This window comes from Balaenoptera ricei, chromosome 9, assembly GCF_028023285.1.
Source record: "Balaenoptera ricei isolate mBalRic1 chromosome 9, mBalRic1.hap2, whole genome shotgun sequence".
Taxonomy (NCBI): Eukaryota; Metazoa; Chordata; class Mammalia; order Artiodactyla; family Balaenopteridae; genus Balaenoptera; species Balaenoptera ricei.
Window position 1 is genome coordinate 52,841,769 of NC_082647.1, and position 18,776 is coordinate 52,860,544.

General features: G+C 34.6%; 1 pseudogene; it reads right to left on the reverse strand.

Annotated features, from left to right (window-relative positions):
* Positions 1 to 5,052: 5,052 nt before the first annotated feature.
* On the reverse strand, positions 5,053 to 15,239 carry LOC132371287 (tubulin alpha chain-like; annotated as a pseudogene).
* Positions 15,240 to 18,776: the final 3,537 nt, after the last annotated feature.

An 18,776-nucleotide genomic window follows, 5' to 3' on the forward strand; every position in this document is an offset into this window, starting at 1 on the left:
ACGGGCCCAGTTGCTCCGCGGTATGTGGGATCTTCCCAGACCAGGGCTCGAACCCGTGTGCCCTGCATTGGCAGGCAGATTCTCAACCACTGCGCCACCAGGGAAGCCCAATCTTTTTTTTTTAAGAGCATTTATTTACTTGTTTATTTATGTGGCCACACCGTTTGACATACGGGATCTTCATTCCCCAACCAGGGATTGAACCTATGCCCCCTGCAGTGGAAGCATGAAGTCTTAACCACTGGACCACCAGGGAAGTCCCAGTTGTGCATTTTTTTTTCAGTCAACTATAGTGTTAGAATTGAGGTGAATTATAGGACACCTAGCTGGTGTCAGAGAATTGCTTGGTGGGTGGGAAAAAAACATACATCAGAATTGGAGTCAGAATCATACATAGTAATGGTATAGGTTGGCCTAAAACCCAATTCCTGTGACCCCAAGTCCATAGCTAATTCAGATATATGCATTTACAACACTTATTATCTACTATGGAATTTTTGTTTTCTAATTCAATATAGGTGATATTCTTCAACTTATTTGAATAATACTTATAAATTATTTTAATTATAACAGTAAATATATTCATACTACAGAAAATTTAGAAACTTAAGTAAGAGAAAAAATTACTATTAAAATCACTATCCTAATATAACCTAATCATTTCCCTTTAATTGTATCACAATGCAGAGACTTCTTGAATACATTTAGAAAAAATACATTTATCAATACATTTAGTACAAGAGAGTCAGTAGGAAAATCACCTTTATCCCTGGTTCAGATTCCTGTGTTCTGATTTCTTATGCTACCTTGCTCTCTCCACTTCTGAGTTCTAGATTTTTGCATCTTCTTTTTGACACATTAGATCTGGTTATTGCAATCTCTAATTTCAGATCCTTAGTTTTTACCTAAAAACTGAATTTCTTAAATCCCTAACCTGCAATGGCAAAAGTACCTGGGTTCACAGGAAAGAATGCCATAATCTACTAAAGATCTGCCATGGAGCAGTAGGGTGGCATTATAGTTTTTGCTAATCTTGTCCTGGACCTTGATCTTTAAGTTGCTTCTAATTTGGGTAAGTTTAATCATTAACTTAACAGTTCAGAATCCAGACTTCTGTTCCAGCTTCTAAGTCCAGTCCACCTAACTTAACCCTGTTATCTCCTCCTCCCTTCCAGAGTGAACTAAACAAACAATATTTTCATGACCTAAGATATACTCACTTAAAAGAATACTTTAAAGCCATTTTTAAAAATTAGTTTGTGAAGACTTTATAATAATGAAAAAGTAGTTATGGTATAATTTTAACCAGAAAAAGATAATTATATATACAGTATTATAATAACAGATTTTTTTCAAATATAATATTTTATTTCTTCCAGGAATCTGATGGGTTCAGAATATTTCCAAAAACATTATTTAACCAACTCAGATAATGGAATTGCTGATTTGTTGCTGGAAGGGATCTTGCCTACATTCCCAAGTAGAGAGCCCAGAACAAAGATCTGACCAAATCTTTGCCCAAAGGCCTTACACCAGGGAACCTTGACACCATGTTTCTGTTTCAACATGCCACTTAAGAAAAATAGCAACAGAAATGCCACTGATGAGAGCAGTAACAAGGTATCAACTTGTCAGCAGAAAGCAAGGCAGCCAGCAGAGCTAAGATATATATATATATAATAACAGATTATTTTAAAAGGCTGTGCATGGAGAAAAACTGCACGGAAAACACTAAAATGTGAATAATTACTTTTTAAGTGATTGAAATTTGTTATTTTATTTCCTTTTATTTCAACTTTTCTAGGTTTTCCAATGTTTGTATACATGTGGTAGTAAAAAATAAACAATATGAAAAAATATAACTTTTAAGAAGCAATAAAATAACATGAAGTATAACTTCATACCTTACATTTCTTAATTTTTAAAAAGCAATATATAAATAATCAAAATTTCCTTTGTCAATTCAGTCAGAATCCTAACATTGTCATACCCAGAATTTGATTTTCAACTTCCAGGCTGCCATGGTCTTCAACGGTCTCAAGTTTCTTAATTCCTAAAGGTCAGTTGCTTTCTGTCTCAGCACCAGTTGGTCTCTTCACCCTTTGCTGTGTAGGCTTATGGTAATATAGGCCACAGCTCATTCGTGTACCACAAACCCTTCACAGGTAAACTACTATACATATAAAATTTACTTTTGCTACAAGTAAAAATATAAGGATATATATTGTTACAATAATTTGTATTAGACTTATACTTTATGTGAGAGATTAGCACAGAGAAGATACAACTTGCTGTAAATTAGTAATAAGAGATGTGATGGAGCATCTGGTCAGTTCCAAAAAAAAAAAATTAGTGATTTGCTAGAACATGTAAGAACTGAAAGCCTCTGAGTATGAAGGAGAATGTAGACAAAAAAATCAATAGTGTCAAACAGTAACAGCAAAGAATACAATAACCGTGAAATGCATTTTCTATTTCCCAAAACTTTTTTAAGAAAAAAAAAATCCATCTTCTAAATTCCTTAAATAAAATGCCAAAATTTCTACTCTTCAAAAGTGCATAACAAACAAAAAGTTTTGGAACACTGAGGTGGGTAACACTTCCTTCTAATCTCTCTGCATGTAATGCCTCTTGTCCCTTTCTCTCAAACTCTGATAAAAATGAAGGAAAGCAAAAACTATACAGCATACCTACTGTGTTTTGTTTGCCCTCAAATTGAGAGATATTTCCCTCAAATTGGTGTGAGAGTTAATAAACTCACTTTAATCTCTTACTCAAACCAGAACTGGTAATTTTGAATTCCATATTACAGTTACTTATTTGTTCTACATAAATGGTCCCTGGCAATGACTTTCGCATGGAAAATGAGCTTCAATTACAAACTGTTTCTGTTAAAGGGATATCTCCTACAATAGTACATTTTGATAAAAAATTAAACATACACAGAAATTAATATTTATTTCTTTACATGTATAGTGAATCTTTCTGCCAGCCATTCAAGGAAATTATCTTCACACTTGAAAATAACAAACTTCTGATTTACCAAAGTGGACAAATAATGGACGACTTGATACCTACAGTAAGAGCATTTTATTTCCTGTACAGAAGCTATCCTTCCAAGTGTCACTTCAAGAAAACAATCAGGAGAAATACATTTTAACTCTCTCAAGAATGTAATGGCAGACTTCCCTGGTGGCACAGTGGTTAAGAATCCACCTGCTAGTGCAGGGAACATGGGTTCGATCCTTGGTCCGGGAAGATCCCACATGCCGCGGAGCACCTAAGCCCGTGCACCGCAACTACTGAGCCTGCACTCTATAGCCAATGAGCCACAACTACTGAGCCTGCACACCACAACTACTGAAGCCCGTGTGCCTAGAGTCCGTGCTCCGCAACAAGAGAAGCCACCACAATGAGAAGCCCGCGCACCGCAACGAAGAGTAGCCCCCGCTCACCACAACTAGAGAAAGCCTGCGCACAGCAACAAAGACCCAACACAACCAAAAATTAAATAAATTAATAAATGTAATGGCAATAAACAGACTTATGCAAAAATTGTAGAGTTCCACTTCATTTTGGACTTCTCTGCTAAGACAGAGTTTTAGGTAGATTCGCTGACCCCAAGATTGATTCACTTTTGTGGGAGACACCACTTTAGGATTAACAGCACTTAGCAAGAAATTCTCCTCTCATTTTCTTCACAGATATGCCTTGTCTCAAGCATACTGAAGGCTTTCTAAAACAAAGACTCATACCTCTTAGTGTTTTCAGCATCAATCCTGGTGTCCCATATATAATTTCAGTGATGATAAATGTGATCCTTGCCAAAATCTAGTCACTCATGCCTCATTTTCCTTCTTTTTCTGTAAAAGAGGAATAATATTTGCACTTTATGGGGTTGTTGTGAAGATTAAACGAGACAATGTAGACAAAATACCTAGCATCCATCCACCCTAACTTCTGCACTGAGGTAAGTGATGCTACATAGCTTTTTTTTTTTTCTGTTACTTTTATGTATGTATATTCTATATAACTGTCATATTTTCTTTGGAATTATTCTTTCTTTTTCACTGTTTGCATTTCAGTGTGTAGTGTTCCAAACCTGCTTTTATGCATCTATACATCTTTTTCCATAAAAATATGAATGTACACTTACGTTCTATTATAATTGACTATAAGCATAATATCTCTTTTTATAAAGATGGGTTTTTTTTGTTTTTTTAAGAAGTATAGTTGATCTACAATGTGTTAATTTCTGCTGTATAGCAAAGTGATGCAGCTAATATATATATATATTATATATATATATATTATATATATATATATATATATATATACACACATACATATATATATTCTTTTTTATATTCTTTTCCATTATGGTTTATCTCAGGATATTGAGTATAGTTCCCGGTACTATATAGTAGGACCTTGCTGTTTATCCATTCTATATGTAATAGTCTGCATCTGCTAAACTCAAACTTGCAGTCCATCCCTCCCCCACTCCTTTTCCTTGGCAACCGCAAGTCTGTTCTCTATGTCTGTGAGTCTGTTTCTGTTTCATAGATAGGTTCATTTGTGTCATATTTTAAATTCCACATATAAGTGATATCATATGGTATTTCGTTTTCTGACTTACTTCACTTAGTATGATAATCTCTAATTCCATCCACGTCACTGCAAATGGTATTATTTCATTCTTTTTAATGGCTGAGTAGTATTCCATTGCATATATGTACCACATCTTCTTTATCCATTCATCTGTCGATGGACATTTAGGTTGTTTCCATGTCTTGGCTATTGTGAATAGTGTTGCTATGAACATAGGGGAGCTCCATAGCTTTTAATTATGAAACAAAATAGGAAACAAATGAAACATTTCCAGACTTCAGAAATTTTTAACACAAAAGGAGGGGAGAATTGAAAGCAGTAGATTAAACTAACAACCAAAGTATGTTTTAAAATCAACTGTTATATCAGGGTCTAATGTAGTTAATTACATTAAAGTCATCTATGACTACCCTGGCTCAGATTTTTACTCTGAATATGCTATCATCGTGTTAGAACAAACCACATCCCTTCCCAACCTGCAAAAATACAATGACATAATTTTGTCAAGCACATTAACTAGTAAAGAATCAAATTTAAAATAACCTCTAAGCATGACTTTAAACACTACCATACAGGAAAAAAAGTCATTTAATGGGGCATAAAGTTTATTATTTGCTTTAAAGAAAAGGCTGAAAATTCTTACAGAAGCCAAAAGAAATTATCTGGGTTTTCCTACTAAAGCAAATTGCCATCACATATTTATATGATACGGCTGATGCTTATGCAAGGTTGAAAAGGATATATGGAAATAAAATTTTGTGAATCATAAATAGAATTGCAGGAGATGATGCAAGCCATGACTCAGGCAAGTACAATAATCATGACCAAAATTATGCTTGCATTATTCATATACAGTTTGTCATAGCAATTGTAATTTGCAGTTACCAGTTAGTTGCCATAAATGGAGCTGATATCAGATAAAAATAAATCATGATATTCAAGGAAAAGCAAGTAAGTGTTAAAATATTGATATGTATAATATTTTGGGGCAGTTACAGAAACATGATGGCAATAACAAGTCTGTACCTTAGTAGAAGTTGTTCAAGAAATATTTTATGTTTCCAATTTAATTCTTTCAGCAGCTATTAATCTTCCTCTAAATGAACTTGTAATGTTAAAAAAAAAAAAAAGGTGCAGGGAGAAGAAAAAAGGGGAAAGAGGAGATAGGAGAGAAAGGAGGAGGGAGAGGGTATACAAGACAGGTTTGCAATATAAACATTACTTACCTTTTAAGGAAATGAAGGATAGTAAAGACCTTCAAAGTCCAAGCCCTTCAGGCTATATGTATATAATGACTCTTCTCCCTTGTCAAGCACAGTTGAAAGAACACATGTAAAAGCAGTATACAGGGATAATACAAAAAGTTTGTCAATAATTTAATTCTTGAGCTAAGTAATTTTGTGGTCTTGTTTCTCTGGTATTTCTCTTCTTTCTGTAAAATAAGAGTCCTTCTAAATGTTTGTTCTTATCTTCTCCCTTGATGAATTTTTTTTACCATCCTAGCTGAAATTCAAAAGAATGACATTAAATTCTTTGAGAAGAACGTCTCTACTTAAACTAAAATTTTCCCAAGACCTTTAACTCTGAATAGCTTTATTTTATGAAAAAGAATACTATGTTTCATAGACTGCTTGTCAAATATTCTCTCCTTTAAAAAAAAAGAAAAAGACTTTAAATTGGAAAACCCTTCCCCTGGTTATTCCAGTAGACAGTTTGATTTACTTGACCATACTATTGGATTCTTGCCTCATGATTTTATTCTCTGGTATGAAGAAACAAATTGACAGTTGATGACGTCTAATGTAGAGAGAAACTGAGGATTCCTTGAAGGGGAAGAAGAGAAAGCATTTTTGGTTAAAATGGATTTCAACAAATTAGGCTCTACTTTCCTTTAAAAATGACTATATTCTTTTTTGCAACTAAAAACAGAAAAATATTTTCATCTGGGAGCAATTTTTAAACTATGAAGTATATCTAAAGGTAATCATCTTATCGTTAAAATGAATAAGCACACTTCTTAAAGAATAGATTTACCAATTCCTACAAAATAACCTTCAGTAAAAGTTTCAAATCACTCTTTAAATTTATCATTCAACTAATATTTTTTGAATGTCTGTCATTGTGCTAGGTACAGTCCCAAACCTTATAGAGTTTATATTTAAAGAAATATACACATTAATCAAATAATCACACTAAAGAAAAATTACAGTTTTGATGAGTTTTCACTGTACAAAAAAGTCTGAAAATTTCTATTTCCATGACTAATTTAAATCTTCTTAAAATTATCATTTCAAACAGCTAGTAACAAACATATTTGCTGCATAACCCAAAACTTCTGACTCAGAGGCTGTGGAGTAAGAAGGTCAAGTTCCAGGTAAGAGAAATTGTGGCAAAGACATTTTGAACAATGAAATAAATATACAACCTAAATTACTTTAGATCTTAATGGAGGAGAAATTTACTGTACCCTCACTCAAAAAAACAAAACAAGTCTGATTGCATTCAGAAGTTACCTTTACTACAACCTTGCTTACAGATGCGTATCCCAGGATGATAGGTCCAGAGCTACACCTTGTGGCCATATACATACTTACAAGAGTTCTAAGCCTTTCAGTGAAATTTAAGTTACTCCTCTGTTAATCAAAAATAAGCGTTTCTCAGGAAATGTCATATTATTACTTGAAAACTGGGGGAAATTTTTTAAGTTTTATTTATTTACTTTTTTCTGTTCTTTTTCAAATTCTTTTCCCGTTTAGGTTGTTATAGAATATTGGGATAGATAACGAACAAGGACCTACTGTATAGCACAGGGAACTCTGCTCAATATACTGGGGGAAATTTTAAACTCAATAAGAAACAAATATAAAAATATTAAGGTAGGTAAAGAAAAATTATACGGTAAAGTATAACTACATGTTAATGATATACCTTAAATGATGATATATGAATAGTCACTGTAAAATTCTTTTAACTTTGCAGTATGTTGGGAAATGTTCATAATAAAATGTTGAAAAAATGAAGAATTTTAAAAAATGTTTCATTACCCTTATATTCCTCACAAGCACATTTTTAGGTATTGTTTCCCGTATGTATGAGCATTATGTGTGTGTCTTCATAATTTATGCTTGTGTAGCAGTCTATTATACTGATGTACAATGAATTATGAAACAATTCACTTGTTGAATATTTATTCAATTTCCAATTGAACATGTATTTATGTGTAACTTTATTTCTGTTAAATCATGTTCCTAAGACAAAATTTTAAGACTAGTATCATTAGGATCAAAGGAGAGAATCATTTTCATGGCTCATGAGACATAGGATCAAACTACTATCTACCAACTTCACACTGCTTTCGTAAATGAAAACCAGCACCAATTTAGCTAATATCATAGGACCTTGCCATTTTAATATTTTGCTGCTTTACTAAGCATGAAATTTGCTTTTATTCAGAGGTCAATTTACACTTCTTTGATTTTTGAAAAAAATTTACATGTTTATTTCTGCATTTATCTACTGGAATCTTAGTAATTTTCTTATAAATTCGAATAATCACTTTATGCGTTATAACTATTAACCCACTGTCTTCTAAACTCATGCAGATTTTTCTGGACAGCTCTCATCCTTTATTTTTACTATGTTGATTTTTATATATTCTCATCTGTCAGTCTCAGCCTTCATGATTTCTTCAATCAATTTAGAACTAGGAGATACATTATTTCTCCACAAATATGACAAATATTCTAATTTTTTGGTTTTAATCTATACACATTCAATGCAGAGAGTAAAGGTCCCTTTAAGAAGGGACTAGGAAAATCAATGAATAAAATGTGGCTGGTAAAATTCTCCTAGAACACTTTTTCTAAATGTGGTCCTCCCAGAGTAGCTACATCAGACATAATTATGGGTACTTGTTATAAATATAGATTCCCAAGTCCCATCTCTGATACACTGAGGTAGAATCTCTGGGTACGGACATTGGGAAACTTGAATTTTTTTAAAAGATTACCAGATGATTCTTATGCAGATTTAGGCTTGAAAGTCACAAACCAGGAGAAAAAGTAGGTGACTCACACACAGTTGGATTAGTAGAAGATAAGAAAGCAACATATGATAACTGACATTCAGGAATCCCTCAAATATTTATTGAATGAACACGTATGTGTATTTTTTCTTATATAATAGCTTTTTGAGGTATAATTCATGTACCATAAAATTTACCCTTCAAAAAAAGTAAACAATTCGGTGGTTTTAGTATATTCAGAGTTGTGAAACCATCACCACTATCTAATTAGAGATTATTTCTATCACACCAAAAAAGGTCATACACCTATTAGCAGTCATACCCTCTACCCTCTACCTCCATTCCCAGGCAATTACTAATCTAATTTCTGTCTTTATAGATTTACCTATTTGGAACATTCCATAATGCCCAGATATGAAATGTTCAGATAAATGTATGCAGTCTTCTATGACTGAATTTTTTTTATGTTTTCAAGGTTTGTCCATGTTGTAGCATGTATTAATACTTTATTCCTTTTTATTGTTGAATAACATTCCATTGTATGAATATACCACATTATGTTTATCCATTCATCAATAGATGGATATTTGGATTATTTCCACTTTTTGGCTACCATGAATATGCTGCAATAATTGTTCAAGAACACGTTTTCTGTGTAAACACAGGTTTTCATGACTAATGGGTAATTAGCTAGGCGTTAAATTCCCAGGTTGTATGGTAATTCCATGTTTAACATTTTGAGGAACTGCCAAACTGTTTTCCAAAGCAGTTGTACCTCTATACACTTCTACCAGCAGTTCCACTTTCTCCTCATCCTCCCCAACATTTGTCATTATCTGACTTTTTAATCCTAGCCATCCTAGTGGTTATGAAGTTGTATCTCGTAGTTTGATTTGCGTTTCCTTAATGACTAATGATGTTGAACATGTTCTCATGTGCTTATTGGCCATTTGTATATCTTCTTAGGAGAAATATCCGTTCAGAGCCTTTGCCCATTTTTATTTGGTTTGTCTTTTTATTATTCAGTTGTAGGAGTTCTCACACTAACTACAAGTCCTTTAGCAGATACATGATTTGAAAATATTTCTCCCATTTTGTGGGTTGTCGTTTCACTTTCTTGATAGTGTCTTTTGAAGCACAAAATATTGTAATTTAATGGAAACTCTCCTGGGCTTCCCTGGTGGCGCAGTGGTTGAGAATACGTCTGCCAGTGCAGGGGACATGGGTTCGAACCCTGGTCCGGGAGGATCCCGCATGCTGCAGAGCAGCTAATGTGCCACAGCTGCTGAGCCTGCACTCTAGAGCCCACAGGCTACAACTGCTGAGCCCACATGCCACAACTGCTGAAGCCCGCGCGCCTAGAGCCTGTGCTCCGCGGCGGGGGAGGCCACCGCAGTGAGCAGCCCACGTACCGCAACGAGGAGTGGTCCCCACTCACTGCAACTAGGGAAAGCCCTTGTGCAGCAATTAAGACCCAATGCAGCCATAAATAAATAAATAAATAAATAATAAATAAATAAATAGAAATTCTCAATCTTATTCCATGGATCTACATATCTATCCTTATGCCAGCACCCACACTGTCTTGATTATCATTGCTTTATAGTAAGTTGGAAATTAGGAGTGTGATTCCTCCTATTTGTTCTCCTTTTTCAGTATTGTTTTAGCTATCCTGGGTCCATTCCATTTCCACATGAATTTTAGGATCAGCTTGTTAGTTTCTGTAAAAACAGAAGCAAAGATTTTGATAGAGACTGTGTTGAATCTCTAGATAATTAAGTATTACCAACTTAACAATATTAAGTCTTCCGATGCATTAATATATCTTTGAGTTTATTTAGGTTTTCTTTACTTTCTTTCACCAATGTTTTGTAGTTTTAGTATACAAGTCTTATACTTCTTTTGTTAAATTTACTCCTAATTATTTTTTCTTTATGATATTGTAAACGAAATTGTTATAAAAATTTCTAGGTTATAGAAATGTAATTTATTTTTATGTAATGACCTTGTATCTGCAACCATGATGAACTGATTACTTCTAAAAGTTTTAAAATGGATTTCTTAAGATTCTCTGTGGACAAGATCAAGTCATGTGAGAATAGAAATAGTATTACACCTCCCTTTCCATCTGGATGCCTTTTATTTCTTTTTCTTGTCTAATTGTCCTAGCTAAAACCAATAGTACAATGTCAAAGAGAAGTGGCAGGAGTGGAGGCCTTGACTTGTTCCTTATCTTAGGAGAAATCATCCAGTCTTTTACCATTAAGTATGATGTTAGCTATGAGGGGTTTTTTTGTTTTTTGTTTTGGCTGCGCTGGGTCTTTGTCACTGCATGCGGGCTTTCTTTAGTTGTGGTGAGCGGGGGCTACTCTTCGTTGCAGTGTGCAGGCTTCTCATTGCGGTGGCTTCTCTTGTTGCGGAGCACAGGCTCTAAGCACGCGAGCTTCAGTAGTTGTGGCTCCCGGGCTCTAGAGGACAGGCTCAGTAGTTGTGGCATAGGGGCTTAGTTGTTCCGCAGCACGTGGGATCTTCCCAGCCCAAGGCTCAAACCTGTGTCCTCTGCATTGGCAGGCAGATTCTTAACCACTGTATCACCAGGGAAGCCCTAGCTATGAGTTATTAATGATACTATTTATCAGGTTGAGTAAACTCTTCATTATTAGTTTAAGTGTTTTTATCATAAAAGGGGTATTGGATATTGTTAAATGCTTTTTCTGCATCTATTAAGATAAGCTTTTTGTTTTTATTCTATTAATATAGTATATTACATTGATTGATTTTCAAATATTAAACCAGCCTTGCATTCTTGAGATAAATCCCTGCTGTTCATGGTGTATAATGTTGCTAGATTTAGTTTGCTAGTATTTTGTTGAGAAATTTTGCATCTATATTCATAAGAGATATTGATCTATAGTTTTTTTGTGTGTGTGATGTCTTTGTCTGGTAGAATTCACCATTCAGTCATTTAGCTTGGGCTTTCCTTGGTAAGAATTTTCTGATTTACTAATTGTTTCTCCTTATATAGGTCTATTCAGGTTTTCTTCTTCTTGTGCCAGTTTTTCAGGTTTGTGTCTTCCTAGGAATTTGTTCATTTCATCTGGGCTATCTATCTGTTGGTATACAGTTGTTCATAGTGCTTCCTTACAAACTCTTTTACTTCTCTAAGGTCTGTAGTGAAGTCCCTTCTTTAATTACTCATTTTCATAACTGGAGTCTTTTTTTTCTTGGTCCATCTAGCTGAAGTTTTTCTCAATTTTGTTGATGTTTTCAGAGAACTGACTTCTGGTCTCAATTTTCTCTATTGTTTTTCTGTTATTTCATTTATTTGTTTTAATCTTCATTATTTCTTTTCTTTTGCTTGCTTTTGGTTTAGTTTGCTCATCATTTTATCGTTTCTTAACAAGATAGAAACTAAGGCTGTGTTAGGTTAGGTTAGTGATTGACATCTTATTCCTTTATTAACATAAGCATTTACAGCTATAGATTTCCCTCTAAGCTCTGCTTTAGCTGCATCCTGTAAGTTTTCGTATGTTGTGTTTTCATTTTCCTTCACCTCAAAGTATTTTCTAATTTATGCTATTTCTTTCTTTGATCCATCGGTTATTTAGAAGTGTTTTTTTTTTAATTTCCATATATTTGTGAATTTTCTAAATTTCCTTGTTATTGATTTCTAATTTCATTCCACTGTGATTAGAAAACATACTTATGATTTAAATCCTTTTAAACTGTTTTGAGACTTGTTTCATGATTTCATATATAGTCCATCCTGTAGAATGTTCCATGTACACCTGAGAAGAACATGCATTCTGCTCTTTTGGGGTACAGTGTTCTAAAGTTGGCCTTTAATTTATAGTGTTGTTCATTTCTTCTATTTATCTTCTGCCTAGTTGTTCAATCCACTATTAAACCTGAGGTAACAAAATCTCCAATTGTTATTGTTGAATTGTCTATTTCTCTCTTCAATCCTGCCAAGTTTTGCTTTATAAATTTGGGACTCTGCTGTTAGATGTATGTATGCACACATCTTTGTGATGTATTGACTTTTTTTCCATTACAAAATATTTTTTATCTTTAGTAATAATTTTTGCCACAGACTATTTTGTCTGATATTAGTGTAGGCACTAGTTCTTTTGGGTACTGTTTGGATGGTATATCTTTTCCATCTCTCTACTCTTAATCTATTTGTATCTTTGAAACTAAATTGGGTCTTTTAAAAAAAATTCTAATTCTTTAATCAATGTAATATATACTGTATATATTTTATATATATATGGAAATGACATTAATAAACTATATGTGCAGTTTTCTACCTCATGTACAGGAAAGGAAAAGTATAAACGTTGCACAGGATTTCAGAGTCTCTTGGTTTAAAAAGCAAAGGATAAAGCCAGGTTTCCATTCTCTCTCTCTCACACACACACACACACACACAAAGTGATCCAGTAGTTCAAAGGACTCCAAACCTTAGGAGGGTCACAGGTAGTAGTGCTGAATATCACTGATAGACAAGGAAATATGTGCTCATTGTTAATATTGAGCCATTTGATATAGTGTGAAACTTAGGGTCTTGCCTAATTTATTTTTTCTTCTAATCAAGGAAACTCTACCTACTAACCGTATAATGTTTTAAAAAGAAAGCATAACACTTTAACTTATTCATTTTTTTAACCAATAATATTTGCATCAGAAACTTTACCCCACTTACTTATAATCCTTCTCTAAGGCTGCCAAATCTTCCCTGGTGTCTGAGAACTCCCACACCTCTTCTGATATACCAATGTAGAAATGCCCTCTTGGCATACATGTGGTCAAACCTGTGGTCTAGTAGGGTTAAGGTCTTCACAATTGCTGTGCTGTTGCTCAGCATGCAGATAGCCTTCTGGACTTCAGCCAGGTTAACTCCTGGCATCACCACGGATAGCTGATTGTTGATGGCCACCTTGAAACCATTTGGAAGCCAATCTATAAACTGAACAGAGTTCCTTGACTTTATGGCTGCAACTGTTGCATTCACACCCTTGGGAAAAACATCCCCTTTGTAGAGCAGGTAGCAGGCCATGTAATTCCCAAGTTGAGGATCACACTTAACCAGCTGGTTGGAGAACTCAAAGCAAGCAGTAGTCATGTCTGAAATGGAGAGCTGCTCCTGGTAGTTTCTGTCAGCAGAGATGATGAGGGCAAGGGTTGTCATGGGGAAATATATTCTCAGATAAGTTACTAATTTGTTCTGGAATTCAATTAGGTACCCATTCAAAGGCCCTTCAAACCAGAAGCAAGCAGTAATAGAAGACCTGTCAGCCTATTAATGCTAACAGAAGAGGTGGCATTATACACCAAGCATATGATGGCATATGTCACAGATGGCTTCATTGTCTACCATGCAGCTACAGTCTGTGTGCTCTAAGAATAGAGCTGTAAGGCTCTACAACAGTGAAGATCCTGAAGGCTGAATATACAGATAACTCAATTTAGTCTTCCTGCTATATTCTATCATGAGCCACTCTATTAAGAGAGATGTAAATCCTGATTCAATGTTTCTTCCAAAGCTTCAGAAAGTCAGAAACTGTTCTGCCAGCTTTCTGATGCTCTCTAGTCCAAGGCAGACAATCTCTGACCCCATAGTGACCTCAGACATAGCTGTTCCCACTACCCTCCTTTCTGCTAACAAGCTGCTCTGGGTAAAAGAGTGACTGGTACTTCCCTGTATGAATCCCATCTCTAAGAGTTGGTTCTAGGTTGGGAAGAGTGCTCTGGGCACATGATTCCCAGCTCTTGTCTCACAAAAGATGCATTCATATGCTCTATTTTAGCATTTTCCTACTGATCCTTTTTACTGCCAAGAATGACACCATCTGGCTGAATTCCATACTCTAGGCAACAGAGTTTCCAGCACGTGTCCTCAATCTAGATGTCAGCTTGGCCAATATGAATGGAAAGGCACTCACTCCCTCATGCTGATCTGAAGGTGTCAACACCACTCTGTGGTTATGGCACTAAAACTGCATCTCTTATAGACAGCACATAATTTGATCCTATTTTAAAATATATTTTTCCAGTTTCTATCTTTTGACTGGAAAATTTAATACATTTGTACTTAATGTAATTACTATAGCAGATTTACAGCTTTCATTTTGCTGTTCGTTTTCTGTATGTCTTGTATCTTTTTTCTCTGTACCTCCACCAGTTTTCTTTATTGTTAGGTATTTCTAGTGTACCATTCCTTTGTTGTTTCCTCTACCATACTTCTTATTTTCTTAATGAACCATACTTCTGATTTTCTTAATGGTTGCACCAGTTATTACAATTAAAATTTTAACTTAAATCAATCTAGTTTGCATTAATACCAACTTAATTTCAATAGCAAACAAAAACTTTGCCCCAATATACCTCCATTTTCTCCCCTCTCCTTTGTCAGAAAAATTACATCTTTCCACATTATAAGGTCATTAACACAGTCTTATAATTAATGCTTTATGCAGTTTTCTTTTAAATCAGATAGAAGAAAAGAGTTACAAACAAAAATACATTAATACTGTTTTATATTTACCCATGTATTTTCCTTAACCAGTGCTCTTTGTTTTTGTGTGTGAACTGAAGTTACCATCTCGTGTGCTTTCATTTCAGTCTGAAAGACCCCTTTTTTGTTTTTGTATGGCAGATATTCTAGTAACAAATTCTGTTTATCTAGGAATGGCTTAACATCATAAATCTAAATCTTAATATCGCCTTCATTTTTGCTGGATATACAATTGTTTGACAAGGCTTTCTTTCTTTTAATGCTTTGAATACATCATCCAACTGAATTCTAGCCTCATTTCTGATGAAAAAGCAGATGCTGCTCTTATTGAGGATGCCTTGTACTCAGTAAATCATTTCTCTCTTGCTACTTTCAAGATTCTGTCCTTGGTTTTAGCTTTCAGTAGTTTGATTATGATGTGTCTAGTTGTGAGTCTCTTTGAGTTTATCCTACTTGGAATTTGATGAGCTTCTTGATTATGTAGATTTATGTTTTTTGTCAAATTTGGAAATTTTTCAGCCATTATTTCTTCAATATTCTTTCTGTCCCTTTTTCTTCTCTCCTTCTAAGACTCCCATTATGCTGTTGGTATGTTTGATGGTGTCTCATAGGCCTGTCTCTTCATTTTTCTTCATTCTTTTTCTTTCTGTTCCTCAGTCTAGATGACTTAAATTGACCTACCTTTAAGTTCACAGAGCTTTTCTTTTGTTAACTCAAATCTGCTGTTGAGCCCCTTTCATGAATTTTTTTATTCTGGTTGTTGTACTTTTCAGCTCCCTAATTTATATTTGGTTCTTTCTTATAATTTCTATCTCTCTACTGGCATTCTCTATTTGGTGGAACATTATTCTCACACTTTCCTTTAATTCTTAGAAATGATTTCCTTTAGTTCTTTGAACATATTTTAATAGTTGATATAAAGTCTTTGTGAACTTAAAGTCCAACATCTAGCTTCCTCTGGGACAGTTTTTATTGGTTGCTTTTTTTCCTAGCATACAGACCATACTTTCCTGTTTCATGTCTCACTTTTTTTTTTTGCAAAAAACTGGACATTTTAAACATAGCAATTTCCAACTTTGAAAATCATATTCCCTGCCCCCCACCAACACAGAGATTGTTATTGCTAGTTGTTATTGATGACGATGACGATGTTTGCTTAGTGACTTTCCTGGACTAATTCTGTGAAGTCTGTATTCTTTTCATGTGCAACTTAGCTTTCATTTGATAATTTTTGCCAGTGTTCTTGTTGCTTTTATGGAGAACTAGATCTTCAGAGGTCCTTACATTCCAGAACTGCTTCCACATGTAGTTTTGATGGCAGAAGATATGGTTATACTAACAAGTAAGAAATGATAAAGCATGTCATTTGTTGAGTTAAAAGAGAGATGCTAAAAAGAAACTTAACAAATACTGACATTTAAATATACACTGAAATGACTTAGCACTGATACTATGAAATCTATGAAATGGACCAGAGGTTCCCCATAAATTTCTTTTGAGGAACAGTTTATACTCTTAATTCTCTCCTTTTCAATACTTTGATCTAAAACAAGATGTTTTCTTTGCCTCAATTACTTTAATGAAATATGCCATCCTTGACTTTTCTTTATTTCCATTATTTCCCAAATCATCCTCTCTAGTTAGCTATTTTATTCTAAAATAAGCATGACTGTGTGATTCAGCTGCTCATAAATTTATAATAGAGTCCCATCTCTTGGCAACTCACGACCCTCTATGATCTGCCCCCAAAATACTTTCCTAAGCTTTTTTCTCAGCTACCCCATGAATATCCTATACTCCAGCCAAATTCTTGCCCTTTCCCAAATCTACCCTTTGAGCTTTCTTAATTTCCTTTGTCTGGAATACCTTTTTCCAGTTCTAAATAAGCAGAATACTACTGCACCTCTAAAATGAGTCAAACAGCTATCCCCCAACCTCATTATTCCTCTCTTCCCTTCCTCTTCTTTGTGATGACATACATTTCGTTCTTGTAGCTTATTACATACTGCATTATTCTCAGACTGCCCACAGGGCAGTGAACACATTTTTTTGCCTCTGTATTGCCCTTACACATATATACACATATCTCAAGAAACATCTGTGGCATTGAAGAGACACATGAATTTGTCTCTTTCCACCACACATTAATACTTGCCATTTTAAAACAAGAAATAAAAATAAGTACTATCTAACTTGGTAACAAAATCTGAAACTCTAGTTTCACAAGAGAGAAGTTGCTAGGTATTACGTGAAAAAAAGGGGGTCTCATTGTCAATTTTGGTATATGCTGGCTAAATAAAACTAAACAGGTTTCTTTTCCGGAAAACATTTTAGAACCTTTACCCTCTAATATGATCAATCTCCAATTTAGCATTCATTATTTTCCAAACAACTAATCACAGAATTCTTTTTGTAATGAACATCCCAAGGGACTAGTGTTCATTCAGCAGAACACATTTGGAAAATGATAATCTAATTCTTTATTTAAAATAGTATAAGTAAAGTGATCTATTCTTTGCCCCTTTAAATTATCCAAGTTTGTTTTAAACCTAACTGCTGTGTCTTTATTACTTAATCAGGTAGAATTAAGTTCTACTATAAAACAAGAAACCCAAAATGGAACAATAGCTTGAATGTGTGGCAACAGTCCTCTTTAGTATGTATTACAATGACTTAACAGTGCTTGTTAAAACACAGATTGCCAGGCTCCACCCAACCCCAAAGATTCTCATTTAAAAAATCTGGAGTGGAGCTGAGAATTTGCATTTCAAATAAGCCTCCAGGTGATACTGAGGCTGCTGATATAGGGACCACACTCTGATGTAAGGGTTTATTCTCTCAAATAACATGAAATCTTGAGACTAGTACAAAGGATCCAGAATTATTAGGAACATCAGCTCCTTCTAACTTGCTGCTCCATCATCCTAGTTTCATGAGTTTCCTCAAGGTCACCTCATGATCCGAGGAGACTGCTCAAATTCTAACCACCATGTTAACTTCTAGGCAATAGGAAAGGGGTAAGGGTGAAAGGACACATCTCCAAGCTAAGTCAGCTCCTTTTAAGGATCCTTATTTGCAAAAATTTAGTCAAAAAGCTTCAACTAATAGAGAAGATGGTAAATGTAGTCTTTTAACCAAGTACACTGCCACCCCGAATAAAACTGCTATCTACTACTAAGGAAGAAAGAAAGACTAGATTTTGAATAGGCATCTAGAGACTCTAACATACTACTTTAGTCTACATACGCTTCAATCACCAAGTCCGACAGAACTGCCTAACTGTCATAAATTGGACCCATATGTGTCATCACTGTTTCTTTCCCCTCTGTAGATCTTAGTTTCATCGCTGCTCACCTACTTTATCATAATATCCTTCTGATCAGTCTCCCTACCTCTTATCCTGGTAGTAGGTATAAGACAGATTTTGAGGGAGCTAAAGCTGTTTAAAATTCTTCAATGGCTCCACATTTCCTATAGAATTATAAGGTATGAGCATTTTATTACTTCATATAAAGCCCTCATCTACCTATATGACTATTCCCTATTAAACACACAAACTGTTTCTCCCTTCAGTGCTTTCATCATGCTTTCTCTGCTAGTAAGATACTCTTGATCGTCCTTCAC